Raw genomic sequence first — 15,023 nt, 5'->3', positions numbered from 1 at the left:
GCATTCACGAAATGCATATGTAGCAACCACGGTAGGCACATGTAGCATCCACGATATGCATATGTAGTGTCCACAGTATGCATATGTAGTTTCAACGCTATGCACATGTAGCATCTTCACTGTGTACATGTAGCATCCACAATGTGAATATGTAGCCACCACGATAGGCACATGTAGCATCCACGATATGCATATGTAGTGTCCACAGTATGCATATGTAGTATCAACGCTATGCATATGTAGCATCCACACCATGGAAATGTAGCATCCATGATATTCATATGTAACAACCACGATATGCACATGTAGCATCCACGCAATGCACATGTAGCATCCACGCAATGCACATGTAGCATCCACGCAATGCACATGTAGCATCCACGCAATGCACATGTAGCATCTACGATATATATGTTTATGTAACATCCACAATATGCATATGTGGCATCCACGATAGAGTTACGCTTATAACGTCAACGGGTATACGATGTTACGCTGATGTTACGAGCGTACGATAGAGTAACCTAGAACTGAAGATCTGAGGAATAGATTAAAATACAACAACTATAAAGTTGACTGAATAACGACTCCTGTAAAAAAGTTTACAAATGTGTACGTTATATAAACAATATATATGTTAAGATGTTACATCCCTTAGGTATGATCTTAGACATGTATAATATATTATGAAAATGTGTGTTTTTAGTGTTTATATTTAACCGATTAAATAGTTTCTGAATATATTTTATGGATGCAATTTTTGTTATGAATACATTGCTTAAATAACATTTAAGGTTGTTAAGTTTGCTTTTCTTCCCAATCTTTGGCCTCTTCTAATGTTCTGATCAAAGTGTGACTAAATGTTATACTTGATGTTTGGCAACTCCGGCATTATTTTAAGTGCGTGATTTCATTTTGATGATATTATTACAATTATTATAGATTTATTTTTTTATGTACTGATTCAGAGGCAATTAATTCAGTATATTTGGTGGAAATATGTCAGTCTATGTGGCCAAAATATGTTTGAAAGCGACCAAATAAAATTAAGTAAAATAGACCGATTTATATTTTAGTCAGATGGACCATCTTAAATTTTTGGGAGTATCAGAATGTCTTAATAACGAAAATATGCGTGGATATCTTTAGCTCATATGGGAAAGTTCTTCAGAAACTTATCCCTGCACTCTGTTGTCCTCCATTCTGACCGCCGTTTTATAAGTGAAACGATAAATCAAATATATTGGAGAGTATAGAGATATATAAGAAATAAGCTTGTCTGACTCAATCTCAGAACTACACAGTTTTTACAGTGTACATTTTCCAGTGTTACACTTACAATCATAAAGTAAAACAGGGTCAATTCTTGTTACACCTCTCTTACTCTAAAGTAAGGATAGTAAAATCAAATATCAGACATGATTTTAAAGGTGGAAAAGGCCAACAATTTTTTGACTTGTTTTTGTTCTGTTGACAACTGAAACGTATTCTTCATACAACCGTTATGAATTTATGAATTTTTTTTTTGAAATAGTAACTTTATGTGTAATACTGGTGGTGGGTGTGAATACGCCAGGGTCTCATTCAATGCCTTATTTTAATATATTTTATATCATATCACTATTCTTTGATTCCTCACCATGATATAGCTCAAGTCGGCCATTATGTGGCTTGATCTGCCCCAAACGTGATAAACTACTTGCTTAATAGTCCTTGCCGTAATTTCACCCGATCCAGAATTTGATGGTGATTGTATTGTAATTAGCATTTGTTAGAAATTGTTTATATATTATACTTGTTACACTGTATGTAAGCTGACATAAATTTGCGATACAGGTACATAGTTCTAACTGATATTTTCTTTTCACGTAATCTCGCCAAAACCCAACAAACTGTGCTGTTTTACGTTTATTTATATTTTTACTCATTTTTGTTTGGCTACTATGTACCTTCCTAAGTCATAAGTTCTTATATTTGATTCTTTGGCTCTTGTGAGCGCATTTCGTGTATCTTTAAGAGTACTCTAACTTATAAAAGCGAATGTATGTGTATTTGCCATTTTTTATATGACAATGACTCAAGTTAACGAGATTAAAACGTACGCAGCCTTGGCATTATTCATGTTGATGCTGACCACGGTTTGAATTTCCTGTTTCGGGATGTTAGGTTCCAACAGTAGCATTTTTTTTTTGCTAAACTGACTTGTCTTGGTTTGACTCGGCCTTTTTTTCATTTATCTGCTCTTTGTTGGTTGTGTCGGACTGACCCTGAAGCGTACCGCCAGGTCTTCTGTAGTGGGTATTGGTGATGACACTAATGTTAAGCGAGAGGAGAATGCACAAGCTGTAAGGAGTACTGTGCAGATTGTGCAGGTTCCCGAAAGGTTCCCAAAATGACCAAACTCAATACCAAGCAGTTTACATTTATGTTACTTAAAGTGCCACTCTGGTCAGAATACAAATTGCGTAGAAATATTACAATGATATGAAAGAAATAGTACGAAGTACCATGTTTCAATAAGATTTTGATGAATAACACTATTTAACCCATATAACTGAAGATTCCTTGAAAAACAAAATCTTCGGCTGTGTCCGTAAAATTTTCCTGATGTGACGTAATAATATTCCCTGTTTGACGTCGAATCAGGCTAATGTGACGTTGACTAAGGCATTTATGCTGGGATGACGTAAAGAACGTTTGAAAGGGCAGCGTCATTTGTGGATATACGTCAGCGATTAATGAGGTCATGTGTTCGTGGGTAACGTCACAGCAGGCAAAGTGGAAAGGACAGAAATATTTTGTTTCCGTATGCTCTGACGAAACGTACAATATCGGTTTTAATTCACTGCAATATTTTCACAATTTAGGAAAGCAATTCAGATTATTTTTAAGACGCAGATGTTTTGACACCAAAGTAGCTCTTTAACAGGTCTAAGTGGCACATGATAAAAGTCATTTTGCTTCGTCCTCCATTTTATACCCTGATGTGTTTTTTCAGGGGCAAATGTATAAATGTAATCAACGGGAAAAATCAAACATCCAGAGTTATAGGCGTGCGCTAGCCATCACAAGTAGGTTATACTAGTATAACAATAGTGCTGTCAATATATGGATTATATATTTATACAAAACATTACTGTGAATCTCACATTAAAACTGTTCATGCTTATTTAATGCATCAGGTGCTTATAACTGTTAGGTACTGTCACGACATAGTAGTCATGATCTGCTAGATGGTGTCGTAGTGTATATCTCGTACCGTAATTCGTTAACCTTTTCGCTTGTGAAGGGACAACTTTCAGGGCAGTGTTTTGCACATGTGTAATTTGATTTTGGAGACAAAACTACATTGGTTGGATTGACCAGTTTCAGGGGTTAACAAAAAGTAAAATTTGAACAGTTTACAAAGACAAATGCCGTCAGAATATGCTTGAATAAACACTTTGCAAACCTGCGAAAAGGTTGAAGAATTACAGTACCAGTTGTAAGCTTCACTCTGGGTGTTGGAAGATTAGACATAGCGGTTAAAATTTAACCGAAAATGAAAAGAATCTGAGTTATAAAACTGAAATAAAACTCAAATATGTGCGTATATATTTATATATGGTGTCTAAATCTCTACCTCTCCCTCTACTCACCTCCTACAGATGAAGAATCGTTTTTAAACGCAATACTTTTTATCGAATTTGTTCCTTTTTAGGTTTTTGTTCCATTTTCCGAATTCAAATCCGACTTCGGGTATTTAGGATATTTTAATCAATATTACTATAAACCTTTTGTTTCTTTTGTTACTTATATTCCAGTTATTAATCTGTATTTATGATGGTTCATTGTGGAATTGTTTGTATTCTCAAACTCATCTACTTGTAAACCTTATCAGTGAGATCGGTTGTCGTTTATTCTGGTTGTGTTACCAGTTTCTGTCTGTTAGAGAACGATTAAATAAATTAGACGAAATAGCTTAATTTCCATCTATACATGACTTGTGTTTTTCCTGGCGTTTGTTTTTCAGTCTGTCTGTGTGTCAGTCAGTCCGTTTGTCAGTCCGTCTGTTTGTCAGTCTGTTCGTATGTCAGTCTGTCCGTTTGTCAGTGTGTCCGTTTGTAAGTCTCTCGCCAGCTTTACCAAAATGTTCTCAACCTCATCTACTTGTAAATCTTATCAGTGAGATCGGTTGTCGTTTATTCTGGGTGTTTTACCAGTATCTGTCTGTTAGAGAACGATTTAATAAATTAGACGAAATAGCTTAATTTCCATCTATACATGAGGTGTTTTTTTCCCAGCCTTTGTTTTTCAGTCTGTCTGTGTGTCAGTCAGTCCGTTTGTCAGTCCGTCTGTTTGTCAATCTGTTCGTTTGTCAGTCTGTCCGTTTGTCAGTGTGTCCGTTTGTAATTCTCTCGCCAGGTTTACCAACATGTTTTTCAAGTATTTGGGTGAAGTTTAATGCACAGTTTGGCACTTGAACGTTAGTCAAGCAAGTGGACAAACCTTTGTGATTTTGTAGATATTGCACTCAAAATTGATCTGTTAACTTTAACAGACAGTCTGTTATCTGGGAGAGGCAAGAAACCGATTATTGTGCTAAGTATAACACACATATTCTATTAATTCATCATGACGACTCTATAAGACTAGCAGATCATTATGCTGAATATCATCCAATACTGTGTTATAATAACAGAATGCATTCTAGCATCACTCAGACAACACATTGTGAGTTTTTTTGAGTGTGGGCGAAGGACCATTCCATTAGAAGGGGTTTTTTTGGTGGGTGGGGGGGGGGAGGTAAAGGCGCTAGCCTTTCATCTGCTGCAACACACGAGACACGGGTTCATGTGGCTTTGGCACAGTCTAACTTTCTTTGAAGACCACTTGTCTTCAGCCAATATCTTGTGCATATCTGTAGGTTACATGTTGGAAAAATAATTTTCCAGTGGTTTTCCTCTGGCTCTTCGGTTTCCTCCACACATAAGCCTGACTGCCGGAGCATAAGTCAAACATTACTGACCGTGGCGTTAAAAAAATCAAATACATATATAAATTAAGAAAATTTTGTTGGTGATCCGGATTGCAGTTCGAACGCTGGAATTCTTCACGCGATTGTTCACCACTGAAATGCTAGAGCAGCCTCTCTTTGTCCTAGGTGGACGAATTAGTACATATAGCTCTAGAAAAGGTTAAGTCCCTGGGAATGGCTGGCTTTTTTTTTCTTGACCCTCCCTATATCCTAAAAAATACATAAACACGTACGACAAAACGAACAGAAAAGGAAGTTAAGGAAAGTGAAGAAAGATATGCCAAACAGTGAGAAAAAAATTTCATTTTTAAGGCATATTTTATATAGCTTAATGACCCCTCTATTTTACGCAATTGTCGGAATTATTCTTGAATGAAGTCGTCGATGAATATACTTAAAACTGGGAACCACCGTAGCAACAAAGTTGTTTGGCAGCTATCACCGTTGACGTCATAACAGCCGTCTACTTCATTTCCGGACTTGAAGTTGTTGTATGGATTCAGCGCAGAATAGACATATTTCGCAATTTAGTGGCTAAATTTCTTATCGCCATGTCTAAACCAAGTTTGAAATCTGCGAATGATGGTGGGTATATAGGCCAATGGCCTTCAAATATTTTGTTACAAAATCGCCAGCGATGCTGTGAAATAAATCATATATAGAGCTGACTGTGTAGAATCTTTGCCGAACATAGGCAAAATCTACACAGTCAACCAGGATATGTTTTATGCCATATTGTGCATCACATCCAACACATTCGTATGAAATTGTATTTCTTTAGGTTAGAATGCCCAATACGACACCTTGCTAAAACTACTTGGTCTCTACGAGACTTTTTGCAAGTATAATTATTGTAGCCAATGACAGGATGAATAGCATGCAGTTTATTATGGACCTGCAAGTCCCATTCACCCTGCCAAAGGCGTCGAATATATTTAAGAATATTGGGCTTCATCTACGTATATGGGATTTTAACCCGAGAAAGAGGTTTATATAGGGCAGCCTTCGCTTCCCTGTCTACGACTGTGTTTCCATGGATACCAGTATGACTTGGTATCCAACAGAATATAATATCTTTACCTCTTTTAATTAGTTTCCTATGTAAGGCCAATATTTCAAGTATCAATGGATTATTAAATTTATTATTCTGTATTGACGAAAAGGCAGGAGAGTGAGTCAGTGCATATCATTGCCTTCTGGGCCGAAGAAACATATGGTTAGGCCAGGAATATAGCTTTGGCCTCGGCAGAGAAGATTAAAGAAGAGAATGGAAGACGAAGAGAAGAGACTTGCTGCTCTAAGACAGTAGCAACCCTGTCCCCATCCTTTGACCCATATAATTAGCCTTAATTTAGCAAAACTTTGCTGAATTACAAGAAGATTTTTGTTTGATTTATTATATTTACGTAGATCAAATATTAGTTTAGGTTGTGGAAGAAGCCAGGGAGGTGACTTCGGAAAAAACACCGGAGATATTTCCTCTAGCTTGATGTCAGCTTCCACAAGATGGTCCCCTATACGATAACCGAACGAAGGGATCTTTTTGGGACTTTTATTAAATAAATCTACATATGATAGATTGAAAACACAGTCGTGGGCAGGGTTTGTTAGATGAGCTTTAAGCTTTGTAGTATATTGAAGGCGCAGTTTTATACGTCGGTTATACACTCTTCAAAAAAAGAAACGTAAAATGAAATGCGAAAATGATACTTACAATTTTGTACACATATGTTAACTCAAACAGTTTTGTAGGGTTGCACATTGTTACTGGAATGTTTCAGAAGATCATCCTTGACCAACCGCAACCAAAAATGATTTTGAACGGTTTTATCAGTTAGGATTGTTATGATGTGCGCTGATATCGTGCAGCACGAAGTTCAGGCACAATGACTGTTTGTCACGTGCAAAACATGAGTACAGCATGTGAGTATAAAAGACCCAAACGAATCTCACAATTTTATCCAATATCTTTGCAAGTACTGTACATGAAAATGGGACGTCTCAACGCTGCCGACCGAAATCAGGCAATTGGACGATTGCAAGCTGGCGAATGAAAGAGTTAGGTGGCTAGGATCTTCAACGTTCATCCCAGCACAATAACTCGGTTGTGGGATCGATTTCGTCAAACAAATTTGACAAATGACCGTCCAAGTTCAGGAAGACCTAGAGTCACCACACCTGCCCAAGATCGGTACATCCGGGGTAACCCGTCTACGTGACCGCCATCGTACCGCCCGGGACACAGCACAAGAACAGTTTGGAGCCCGAAGAGTGTCCGATCAGACAATCAGGAACCGTCTCCGAGAAGTAGGAATACGTGCCAAACGTCCAAAAGTTGCCCCCTCCTTGACACGACTACAAGAAGGCTCATTAGCCTCCCCCTATAAACTTTCTACTTGTGAAGTTCTAAAAGCACCAAGGCTGAGCCTCAAACCTTGGTGATGAACAGGATCCAACATTTTAATAGACGACTTCGTAGCGGAACTGTAAATGATAGACCCATAGTCCAATTTAGACCTCACCAGAGAACGATATAGATTGAGCAAACAGGTCAGCACCCCAATCGGTGCTAGACACGACTTTAATTATATCGAGAGCCTTTGCACATTTAGCTTTAAGCATTTTATATGAGGTATAAAAGATAGCTTACTATCAAATATTATACCTTAAAATTTTGTTTCTCCAACAATTTTAACCTGCTCACCACAAAAATTAAGCTCTGGGTCATGATGAAATTTCCGTTCTTTACAAAAATGCATACCGACGGTTTTAGACGTTGAAAATCTAAAACCATTTTCAGTTGCCCATTTCTCGATCTTTTTCTCTTTCTCGACAAAGCTGCAAATGACGTTCGATATTATTCATATTTTTCCACATCCACGTATAAAGAACTCTCTGTGCCACATGTTAATGTTTTTGCTAAGCTATTTACTTTTATGCTAAACAGTGTTTGCGATGATATACTGCCCTGAGGAACACCCATTTCCTGCTCATGAGATTCGGAAAGAGTGGACCCCAACGACTGGCGATCAGATAAAAGTTCCGACACGAATATTGTCCTTTAATGGTAATTGTCCTTTAAGGCCCGTATCAGCAAAATCTTTTACAATACCAGTTTTCCAAGTGGTGTCGTAGGCCTTTTCAAGGTCGAAAAATATCGACACCACATGTTCATTACTGATAAAACCATCCCGAATAAAGGTTTCAAATCGGGCAGGGTGATCTATAGTATATCTAGCTTGCCGAAAACCACACTATATATTAGAAAATAACTTGTTGGTTTCAAGAAATCAAACAAGCCTATCATTAATCATCCGCTCCGTTGTCTTACATACGCAGCTGGTAAGAGTTATGGAACGGTAATTAGACGGATCAGTATAATCCTTACCCGGTTTGGCAGCCGGGATAATACACGCCTCCCTCAATGAAGGTGGAAAGTTGCCAGTTATCTAAATATCATTAAGCAAGCCCAAGAGAGTCTCAAGTGGCTCAGGTGAGATATGGTTCAGAAACTTATAATATACATTATCAGGACCACAAGCAGTATCGTGTGCCTTTTTTTCATGCAGTTTTTAGTTCATCGATATTACAGGAACGATTATGATCTTCTAAATTTTTGGAAGAAAAGGGCAATTTAATTTTCTCCTTCTGGTTGTTTAATGTTGGAATTCTAAAGTATAATTTTCAGAAGAAGATTTCTTGGAAATTGTCTCAGCTAATTTATTTGTTATATTGGATGGAGAGGGCAATATATTATCTCCACCTTTCAAATGCTGGATTTTTGCTGTATTGTTTTTGCCCTTAAGTTTTTGAACCATAATCCAGACCTTCCGCATAGGTCTTTTTGACGTAATTGCTTGAAACAAAGTTCCGCCAACATGATCTTCTCTTGAACTTGAGTAATCGACGAGCCTTGGCTCTAAAAATGCGAACCTGGTTGAAGTTATTATCAGTGGGACAGTGATTAAATCTGCGTTTAGCCTTTTTACGGTCCTTTATGGCTTTACGACAGTCATTGTCGTACCAGGGTTTACTTTTGGATTTTGGATTTGTCGAGGTTTTAGGGATAGCTCTATCGGCAGCTCGTAAAACAAGCTCAGTAAATTTTAATATAGGATCATCTGCTGCAGATGTCTCTGGAGTGATACCAGCCTCACAGAACATCTCAATGCGATCCAATCTGCTTTATCGAAATTCCACCTAGCTACACGTTCTAAAGAATTAGAAGTGATATGCTCTAGGATAATAGGAAAATGGTCACTACCACAAAGATCGTCATGCACCTTCCAAGAAAAATCCGGGAGAAGTGATGGATCTGTGATAGTGAGATCCATAGCAGAATAAGCGCCGTTACGTAAATAGGTATTAGAACCATCATTGAAAATAACTTAGTTCTTCCTTAGATAAGAAATCTTCCACTATCTTGAACTTCTTATTTATGTTATTACTGCCCCATAGGGGGCTATGGGAATTAAAATCTCTCATTATTATAAAAGGTTTTGGCAATTGTTATATTACATTATGTAACTGGAAAGCTGACAAAGAAAAGTTCGAAGGAATATACACTGAACATAATGTGATTGTTTCAGACAATGAATTACGAAAGGCCACAGCCTGAAGCTCTGTATCCAAAGCAACAGGGCTGTGAATAGTATTGTTATTGATGAAGATAGAAGAGCCGTCTGCAAATTGTTCCTTTTTTCTGAATAAATACTGTATAATGAATAATTTTTAAGAGTTGTTTTATCTTTGCCTGATGTCTTCAGGTGACTTTAATAATAGGATATAATGATTGAACAAGCCGTGTTATTTCTATAAAATTTATTTTAAGGCCTCGACAATCCCATTGTATAATTTTGTCGTATACAGACATTGTGGAGGGAGGCGAATAGGAGAATTATCTTTATGTTTGGACCGAGGACGACCTTTCCTTGGAGATCGGCTGGAAGATCTCCCTGGTGCGGGTGATGTATCTATCACATCCGCATCTGATGTTGAAGGACTAACGTTCTCCAACGTTCTCCAGAAGTCGAACTGGGTTTGTCGTCTCCAATGGGCCAAGTCAATGAAGTTTGAGTAGCAACAGATGCTACTCGCTTGACCACATTGGCAAACGAAGTCTGCGGAGTAGTATTAGAGAGTGAGACTAATTTCCGGGCTTCCTGGTACGATATATTGTTTTTTACTTCAATAATAATTATTTGTTTTTCTTTTACGAAAAGTGGACAGTCCCTAGAAACCATCATGACCCTCACTGCCTCTCCGGAAACAAACCAGTTTATTTTGACATTAGCCTTTGCCGTGACCAAACTTTTGACAGTTGAAACAACGTGTCGGGGTTAGGAATATATACGTTCACACTTACCCTATACGGGTCAATGTAGATATACGACGGAAGAGATTTACTGTTGAAGGTCAGAAGTTATGTATTTAGTTTGATGAGGTTACCAGATTTTTTCACAGTGAAGCGTTTCACTCTGGTAACACCTTGCTATTTCAGTTATGTGCACATTTCCTCTTCTGATAAGTCAATGATATCCTCTTACATGAGGGGATGTAAACCAGGAATATCAATTATTTTGTTCAAAGCTAATACATTTGTTGATTGTTGTTTCCGGAAACATTCAGTGAGAATGTCTCCGGATCGTAATTTTCAATGTTTTTTCATGTACCTGCTGCACCCAGCAGCGTCCTTTTAGGCAGACAAATAAAACTCATCGTGACGCATGCGGACTCTACCTTATTACTCAATTTACCTTATGTCTACCCGCCTCAATTTTCTGACACTCATCAAACATCAACCTTAGAATGAAACTTTATAGCCTGCATGACTATACGCTGCCATTTGCAATGTACCATAAGAACACAGAGAACTAACTAAAAAAAGAGGAAGAAAACAAAACTAAAAGAAGCATGGGATAACATTCGTCAATCCCCAGCCGAAAGTATTATTAGCTAATGGATGAGATGAATCTGGCTTGACAGAGCAGAGCCGATTTTTGAAAGTTTTACTGGGCTCACCGGATAGCTCAGTCGGTAGCGCATTAGCCCATTTCGGGCTATTGTTTTTTTCTTTTTTCCCTCTGCACCTAGCAGCCTCTATCCAAAACGTATTGTTTTATTGTTTTTCTTTAGTTTTTAAGTTTCAAAATTTTCAAAAAAGTCCTTGCGGAAACACCAACCTAGAACACGCCAGAAGTTTTCTTGTCTTTTCCCGGGCACTAAAAGGCCAGCGAATGAAGCCCATTTATTGCAAATCATTTTCCACTATTGTTTTAATGACTGACACAATATTACATGTATGGTGCCGGATACTTGTCCGCAAAATAAACCATCAAATGCAAAGGTCTAAGAATTAATTGTACAAAAAATCCTGCAACACTCTTAAGCACACGGTATTGGATGAGACTAAGTTTGCTTGACACAGCAGAACCCATGTTTGAAAAATTTAGGGGAGCTGCACAGATAGCTCAGTAGGTAAAGCTTCAGATTTTCGAGAGACTCGCTGTGACCACCAAGGTGGTCGGACGTGTTTTAGGAGCTATCTACAATACAGTGTTGTTTGTTGGTGGCGTATTTCAAGTATCTGCTTGCAGTCAAGCATGATCTTCCCGCAAGTCCGGAGATGGCGGGAGAGACATTATAGTAAGCACTAGTAAGGTATACTAGTGGGTGTGGAAGATACGCAGAAGGTGCCTGCAGAAAGCGTTGTCTGTGTGTTGGAGGAAAGCTATGGCCTGAGTGCTGTGTTGGCATGTGTGCCGAAAGCCGAGTGTCATTATGAAATAACACTGTGGGACAAAGCTTCATCTGGCCTACTGAGTGACGGACTGGAGATTGACGGTGAAAATTATGCTTGCATGGGTGTTTCGCAGAGAACTGTGATGGTCTCATTTCTGCATTTGCCAGCATATGTGAAGGACGATGAAATTGTGGTAATGTTGGAGTGGAAGTAACCTCAGAGATCAAAAGGCGTTACTATCCCGGAACATCCATTGCAGATGGTACGAGATATGTAAGAGTACAACTCCCACCTGACAAAAAATCGCTACCGTATGCAATGAAATTTACAAGTAGAAACAGTTCGGGGTATTTGAAAGTGCTGCCCAACAACTTAAAAAAAAGTATGTTTTCTGTGCCTTTTGGAGGACCATTTGTTCAGACAGTGCCCGGAGTTTACATGTTTTAAGTGCGAAGGTTAAGGTCATGTTGCCCGGGCGTGCCAAGCTGAAATATGTGCGGACTGTTTGGGCGATGGAACCAAGTGTGGTTGCACCTTATGCGAAGTTTGTAAAGCAAAAGATTGTGTATGTGACAGTCCGGATCGTTTGTGTCAGTACCGCGGAAAATTGGATTGTCCATGCTCAAGTGGCTTTGTACAGACCGAAATGGAGGAATCAACAGCAGGGGAAAACCTCGTAGAATCCCAGCCGTGAGAGAGGGCCCGTTTCAAGATGTAAGCCTGGAAACCAAGAAGCAGAACGTGCACCCACGTAGATACAAAAACCTCAGATATTAAAAAACAACGGATATCAAGACGAGCGAGTTATACCAGAGGGAAATGGGCAGCGATGAGATGGGGGGCCAGCATACAAGTGGAAATAGGAAGCGAGGAAACGAGTGGTCCAAATCGAGTGGCGACGGGGGAGAACTGTGAGGACGACGGCACTGGCGAGGGCTGGTTTTTTTGTCAAAAGAAATAAAAAGTGAACAAGAGAAACTGACAAGCCGTGCAAAGAAGGAAAAGAATTGTACCCGTACCGAATCTGATCAAAGCAAAGAACAGGAAAGTTCCTTATGCTAAGCCTGCAGATGTGGGACGCGGAGGTCTGGCCTTATAATTGACAACCAGTATTTGCATAATTATGACTGTGGAGGTATGCTGTTTTCTCTTTCTTTTCATCACAATGTTCTGTTTCGCCAGTGTAAACTGTAATGGTCCTAGAAATATTAAAATAAGATCCAAGAACTTGTACATGCCGATATAAGCGCCCATGTAATAGCCTTGCAAGAAATTCACTGGGACGATGTCTTTATTAACTGTGTAAAACATACGTTAGAGGGTGACGTATACAATAGCAGTTACAGAGGTGTAGCCTTCGTTATACGGAAAGGGATTTCTATCAGGTCTTGCTTGCTTGATGACGCTAGACGGTGGATAAAAATCACTGTTGAGATTAATGGAAAAGAATTTGATATTATAAATGTTTATGCACCTAACTGCATAAATGAAAGAGTGAAACTTTTCCAGAATTGTGCTAACTGCTGGGTCACAGACCTGTTGTCATGTTGGGCGATTTCAACACGGCGCTATCTAAGAATAGGTCAACAGGTGTATTAGAGAATGATAAGTCTAGATTTGAATTATATAACCTTGTGCCAAATCTCAATTTACAGGACGTATGGCGTGTGAGACACCGAGACAAATCGACTTTGACATGGCGACGTGTAGTAGAAGGGGTGTTACGCCAGAGCCGAATTGGCTTGTTTAGTGTCTAAAGAACTATTGTCAAAGTGTCAATACTGTGAGTATAAAAATACGTCCTATAGTGACCAATCCACTGTTTACATTAAATGTGATTTTACATGTGTGGAGAGAGATCCAGGTGTACTCTCCTGTGTGATGAGGTGTTTGGTGCCGGCATTTATGAAATGATCAACAAAAAGTTGATATACTCACTTTATGTAGAAAATATTTCCCTTTGGTGGGACAGTTTGAAATATCAGCTGAAAATGTTTGCTAAGCGCTATTGGGGAAAACGGAAAAAAGAAGAATATAAGAAAATCAATGAAATTTAGAGGCATTTAGATAATGAATAACGTCGCGCAAGCGTTATACCTTAAGTGCATTCTGGAACTTGAAGCCGATTTGGAGTCCATTGAAAAGGCCAGCTGTAGAGGCGCTATTTTGAAATCAAAATCCCTTTAAGTTCACGAAACTGACAAAGATACAAAATATTTTGTTACCCTGGAAAAGTTTAAGCAAGAAGAAAAACGTCTTTAGGTCTTTAGCTTTGCCTTGTGATAAGATTGTAAGTCGTTGTGAAGATATTTTGGGTTGTGTACATGATTTCTACTCTGATTTGTAAAAAAAGATGACATTAATGAGGAAGGTATGGGAAGTATATTGTCAAAAGTCAATGTTACACTGAGCGAGGGGGAAGCTAAACATTGTGTCCAACCATTGATTTAAATGAAATATTTGATGCTTGGAAGGGTATGTGTAAAAACAAAAGCCCTGGTAATGTGCTTACAGCTGAATTTTATATCCATTTTTGGGACATTTTGGGCCCGGTTTTGTACGAACTGTATGAAGAAATCTTTAACACGGGGTGACCAACGAGGGTTATGAAAAGCGGTGTAATATCCTTGATATACAAGCAAAGTGGAGATAAGTCCCAACTCAAGAACTGGAGACTAATTAGCCCACTTAATGTAGATTACAAAATCATCTCTAAGTGTATGGCTAACAGGCTTAAGAATGTAATGAGCACTATCGTCAGTGATTGTAAAACCTGCTGTATTCCAGGTAGAGATGTAGCAGATACTGTTTGTGGTCTTAGAGATGCTGTGTGTTATGTTGAGAATAAATGGATAAAGATTTTTTACACGGACATCAAAAGTGCTGTTAAATGCAATGGTCATGTGACAAAATACTTTCCTGTTTGTAAGTCTGTGAGGCAGGGCTGTCCTATATCGGTTCTATTGTATGTACTAAACATTAAGCCCCTTGGTGTTTTCATCAGGCAATCTGACTGTATTCATGGTGTTATTATTCCAGGTTCACAAAAGTAGTGTTTGGTTTTCCAGCATGCTGATGATACAACGGTCACGGTAGGTGACAAGCACTCTATCAGAAATGTTCTTGATGCTGTAAATAATTATGGTTTGGCGTCTAACGCAAGACTTAACGTGGTAAAGTCTGAGGTCTGGTGTTCCAGTGTGGTGAATAATGTAGATCAGGTCGAAAATGTACCAGTTGCTAAAGATACCATTAAGGTACTTG

The 15,023-nt window shown here is 38.6% G+C and overlaps 1 protein-coding gene across 2 annotated transcripts in view; it reads right to left on the bottom strand.

The window, feature by feature from the left end:
• LOC135464328 (serine-rich adhesin for platelets-like) overlaps positions 1-15,023 on the bottom strand; it is a 375,213-nt gene that overhangs the window by 65,493 nt on the left and 294,697 nt on the right. The gene's annotated exons all lie outside the window — the stretch shown is intronic.

The sequence above is a fragment of the Liolophura sinensis genome, chromosome 4 (genome assembly GCF_032854445.1).
Source record: "Liolophura sinensis isolate JHLJ2023 chromosome 4, CUHK_Ljap_v2, whole genome shotgun sequence".
Classification (NCBI taxonomy): domain Eukaryota; kingdom Metazoa; phylum Mollusca; class Polyplacophora; order Chitonida; family Chitonidae; genus Liolophura; species Liolophura sinensis.
The sequence above is the reverse complement of the archived record's forward strand: the minus strand, read 5'-3'. Positions and strand labels throughout refer to the sequence as shown.